The sequence below is a fragment of the Pyxicephalus adspersus genome, chromosome 7 (assembly GCF_032062135.1).
Source record: "Pyxicephalus adspersus chromosome 7, UCB_Pads_2.0, whole genome shotgun sequence".
NCBI lineage: Eukaryota > Metazoa > Chordata > Amphibia > Anura > Pyxicephalidae > Pyxicephalus > Pyxicephalus adspersus.
This window is the reverse complement of record NC_092864.1, coordinates 10454410-10460303: the sequence shown is the minus strand read 5'-3', so window position 1 is coordinate 10460303 and position 5894 is coordinate 10454410.

The following is a 5894-nucleotide window of genomic DNA, read 5'->3' as shown; positions in this document are numbered from 1 at the left end:
TTGTAGTAAAACACCTGCCTGGGATATTAGTCTTTTGACCAATAATGCCTAAATAAATCAGTCCCCTGCTAGTAAGTTTTACATTGCTGTATCATGTGCAGTATCCCAATTCTTGAAGTAAAACACCTGCCTTTGATCTTTGGCTTTAATACATTTTGGCCTATCATACCTAAATAATACTGCCCCGCTATTAGTCAGTTTTACACTGCAGTATCATGTACAGTATCCTAATTCTTTTAGTAAAACAACTACCAGTGAGCCTTGATTTTTGGGTACTAATGCCTGATTAAATCTGTCCCGCAATTGGTCAGTTTTACATTGCTGTATCATGTGCAGTATCCTAAATCTTTTAGTAAAACAACTGCCTGTGATCTTTGACTTTTGGCCTATCATGCCTGATTAAACCTGTTCTACCACTGGTAGGTTTTACATTGCTGTATCATGTGCAGTATCCTAAGTCTTCAAGTAAAACACCTGCAAGTGATCTTTGACTTTTGGTCTGTATGCCTGAATAAATCTGTCCCCACTATTGGTAAGTTTTTCATTGCCGTATCATACGCAGTATTCTAACTCTTGTAGTAAAGCTCCTGCCTGAGAAATTTGTATTTTGGACAATAATGCCTAATTAAATCTGTCCTGCTATTGTTCAGTTTTATGTTGGTGTATTCTCTACAATAATCTTACAGCATTCTGTACTTTTAGTCTCTAGTGGGACTAGACTTTCTATTTAAATCCTGCTGCTGTTTCATTTTACACTGCTTTGTCATCTGAGATCCCTTAATTCTCATAATAAAACATCTGCCTGTATTTTTTTCTATAGTATATTTGACCAATTCTTCATCATTAAAAATGTCCTGCTATTGTCCAGTTTTGCAATGTTGTATTATCTGCAGTTAATTAGAAACTGTTATTTAGAAACTATAGAAATTAATCAGTAGCGGGACAGTTTGTATCAGGAAGAACCGTGATGAACTATTTGGTGTTTAGTGTGTATCCTATAAAATTGCAATGAAACAGATTGAGCTGTTCCTATATGCAAATCAAGCTATATGTTAAAGAAACAAATCAGTTTCATAACAATATGCCGGTGCTAAGGCTATTTGTATAAATCATACTTTTCCATACCCTGTACAGATTTTAAGCATCCCCCAAGAATGTTATTTAAAGGATTTGTGTATTAATCCTCAAAACTGCATGCACAGACCCCTCCCCATTATTGGGATTTTCATGGTATGGTACTTATCCCACATGGCAGTACCCACCTAATCATATTATTCTTTCTCTACTGTAGTTTGCCTATTAGCCTTACAAGTAATCATAATGACCTGATAGATTTCTACCTAATAGATTTCAAAATGTGATTCAGCTCTATGTTTGAGTTTGCTGTATTTTAAGCAAGATTCACCAAATTCACAGTGAATCGAAGCCTGACAGATTTGCCCATCAGTAAATTTAACTTTGCCATAGGGCTCATTATTTTACAAGGATAATAAAAGCTAATCATTTGGATGTCTTTAAACTGTAAAGTGACAGGTCAGGGTGTCATTTCAACTCCTTGTTCAGTTAGAAAAGTGCCTACTTCAATTAAGTTCTCTATTCATCATGTGTTGATCCAAGTGTACCCACCCTGAGCAGGAAGCAATGTGGCCATTTGGTGAGCAGAAAAAAAATATGTATCGGGTAGCAATTTATGCCTGAACTACCTTTAGGATTGCGTAGTTTAGCTTCATAATGGGTAACGTAGTTTAGGTTCATAATAGGTAACATCATTCAAATTGATACAAAGTAGGTAGCCATTTCGGGCAAACCAATAGAAATAAAAATGGTATCTATTATCATACCCTCATGTAGAATGTCAACCATTTTTAGTAATTAAGCTGCTCTCCAGGGCGAACACCTACCAGCAGGTCCTACATTTTGTTTGCATTGAAAAGTCAGAGGATCCATATTGGAATGTTCATGTTCCAACGTGGAGATGTGGGAACCTTCTGCTGACTATTCATCTGTGAAGTTCTCGCATGGTTCTGATGAGTGCATTAGCAGGCTGATGATGTTATGGCAAGTGGTGGAACAAGACCCCTTACCAGCAAGACCAAACTGCAGCAGTAGGTCATCAGTTTGGTGAAAGAAGAGCCGCAAAGGGTCACGTGACAGGTGACGTAGCTGATTAAAGTTGTAAAAGAATTTTTCTTGAAAATTGTGAAGACGTAGGCACGATTTGGACCTAAAGGATTGAGAAAAAACAACATGTACCTAGAGATGGCCTTTATTATCTCATAATTTGGCATGCCACTTGGTATTTTTTTTTAACTTGATAGGTAAAGAACTGCTGTCTGGTTCTTTATGTTATACAGTATTATATATACAGTATTTAACTTGGGATGGAAGAGCCTGCCCCGCGGAGCCCACACTGGGAAATAGCTCCCCGTAAATACAGGAGCACTTAGAATAGGGCAGTAGCAGGAGCCAATCAAGTGTGCTGCAGCACATGTGTAATGACTAGAAACATGCTGCATGGCGGATTGAACAGAGAGATGACCTCAGACTTCAGCTGCTCTCTTGCTGGCCAATTGCAGGCTGGGGGCAAGGAGATGACCTGGTCATTTTGTATAACTACAGCAGAGAAAAATGTTGTGCAAACTTCAGGACTGACTGAACAAAATAACAAATCATTTCATTGTTCTCTTATGTGTATTTAGGTATTTGTCTGGATTTCAGATTTAACATGGGGCACTTTCCGGAACCTCAGCAGCCAGCCCCCCCCCCCCCCGCCCCATCTAGGCGATAGGCGACACAGAACAATGTCCATCTCCTCCATAAACTCTCTTACTATTCTCCTTGCAGCTAATAAAGGGAATTTTTTCCAGCTATGCTGAAAGCTGGACATGGTAATTAAATCATATTTAATTTATCATGAGTTTGAAATTAAATGATGAGAGCTTCTTATCTAATTTCGTAGACTTTCCTCATCGCAGTCATTACATAATAATTAAATGGAGAGTAGGAGATGGATTTTGCTATGTCTGTTACACCATCAGTACTTGTATCATCTCTTCATTTATATAACCCTTCCTCCCCCATCTCAATAAAGAAGTATGAGCCTATTAAAAGAATTACATTAGCAGTTTGCATCTAAAACATGGTACAGCTCAGAAGTACAATTTCTTATGGGGCTCCTACCATGGGTGCTGTTGTGCAACTTTAAATACAAGCCTGGTTTTGGTATATGTAAACCTGTTTTTGTTCTCTATAAAAGGTCTCTCTGCAGGTATGAAGAATGCAGATAAATCTGCCGTACTTATGTCCGCTCCTGTGTCGCAACAATTACCCCTTTCATCCACCAGATGTCCTCAGTCTTCCAGATTAATTGATGACCAACATCATTCAACCTAGAAGACTGAGGACATACTGTGAGTACAGGACATCCTGATCACAGTGTTATGAATGAGAACCACCCACCCACAGGAGACGATTTAAAGAGGAAGATGACCCTGTATGTCATGTGACCATCTTGAGGATATATGGGGTAGGTTTTTAGAGTGATAGGAGGAATTGTGGTGGCAGGAGAATGTAGATAAATCTGCATTACTTACTTCTTCTTCTGTGTTCCAGCAATTACCGCTTTCCGACACTAGATGACTAGTTTTCCAGCTTGAATGGTGCCAAGCATCGATTAATCCAGGGGACTGAGGGCATACTGTGAGTACAGGGCATCCTGGTCACAGAGTTATGAATGAGAACCACGCACAGGAGATGATTAAAAGAAGAAGATTACCCTGTACCTTGAAAACATATGGAAGAGGAGCAATTGGGGTGGCTAGAGGCACGGCCTGGAGCTGGGTTGTAAACATTCTGACAATATCTTTTTCTTGGAAAATCTGTTAACTCGATGATATACTTTGTTTCTTTCTTTTCAAGGACTTAAGAGCGCTTCATGTCAGTGTACTTGAAATGTGAGTAATAATCTACTTTCTGACAGTTATAATTGAACGTCTATGGCACGGCCTGGAACACTACATATTTTAAGTGACCATTTAAGCCTCATTTAAATGAACATAGATTTTGTGTGGGGGCTATGTACAAACTGACATATCATTTATTCATCTGTTCCAGCTGGGACCATATTTAACTCAATTCTCTCCAGAGCAACAGGGTGAGTAATACTCTCTCAATGGCTGCTTCCTGAGTCTATGACACAGGCCAGGGGCTTCCTTGGTGCCTATCCGTGCACTCATGTACCTTCGGTGTAAAATAAGTGTGCTATTCAATAGACTGTACCTTGAAAGTAAAAGTCACACTGTCTTTACAGCTGAAAGACAAGCTGCTAAATACACAGATGAGAAAGATTTACAAGAGCTGTTTTACCTGCTTATTAGATTTACACAGTTTCACCACACATAATAGTCCACCTTGCACAAGGAATCAGTTGCAGGTTTACTTACAGGTCTCCTCCCCTCTATATCCTATGACTGCACAGTGAGTGGAGAATCAGCGGACTGATGAGCTCAGAAATTTGTCACTCTGCACCCTATGTTTCATGCACTGCAAAAAACTTGAATGATTGTGTTGGTCTTTGTGCTGCGTCTGTGCAGTCTGCCATGGGCTAAAGCCAGGTCAGCTTCTGCTTTTATTTAAAATTTACATTTCATGATGCAATAATGGTTACTGAGCTGCATTCATAAATTGCATTTTAAATTTGCTTTAACTTTAAATGTCATCAAAATAATATATAATATAAAATAAGAAAATGATCATTAAATCTCTATATGCACTGAAAATACACTCTGATCCAGTAGAGAGAGCGATGCTTTAAATTTGCAGTACAGTTTGATCACCTTCGTGGCAACAATGTAACCTGTTGCATCATGATGTCCCCATTTCTCACTGACACATGGAACCTATATGAGGACGCGCATTATGTAAGGAGCGGGTGCTGTGTTCCTTATGTGTGCGTTGGGCTGCTTGGAGACGGTTGTGGTTAATGCAGCCGTCTGATCTGGCCACTGTCATTAGAGCTTCATAAGGGGACTTTTCACTCCATTTACCTGAATCGCTCCTATTTCTGGTATGATGAACAAGCGGCTGGGACATGAGCACAGGGCGGTCCTGGATAGAACTGGAATAGACACATGACTTGGCACTGGTCTGTCTAATGTACTAATGTGTTCTACTGAACTGCAGTATTTTTGGTACATTATAAAGGGGAACCAGGCTACTAATGCCCTCCAGGTAGGGACAACTTTAAGCCCAACAAGGCCTAAAATAGATCTAAAGCTAACAGCATCACTCTGGTATGAATGTAAGTCTTTGGGCCTGATTTATTAAAGTTCTCCAAGGCTGGAGAGGATACACTTTCATCAGTGAAGCTGGGTGAACCAGCAAACCTGGAATGGATTTCTTCAAAGTTATTTGCTATTTACTAGCAAATGTTTTGAATCCTGGACCAGAACCATTCCAGGTTTTTTGTATCACCTAGGTTCACTGATGTAAGTGCATCCTCTCCAGCCTTAGAGAGCTTTTATAAATCAAGCTCTTTGGCTCCAAAGCCACATAAAAATACCGGATTCACCAAAAACATTTGTGATCTCCTTGGTCAAAAATCTAGGGTCTGTACAGCTATCCCCTGGCTCTATGTTGACCATTTTTAGGAAACAAAAAGTGTTTCTCTAGATCAACCATTCTGAACCAGGATATTGGGAAACGCCAAGATTCCTTCAGAATATGTTAAGGATTCCTCAAACTGTGGCTGATTGACCTCCTATTTGATGATACCTCCATAGTTCTGGGGCCAACACTACTTGGTATAGCTATTTATGGTTTTAGGTGTCTATAAAGGTGGTATTCTAGCCACAATCATAGTGGATGGGGGCCTTCTTTACACCATCCATGAGACC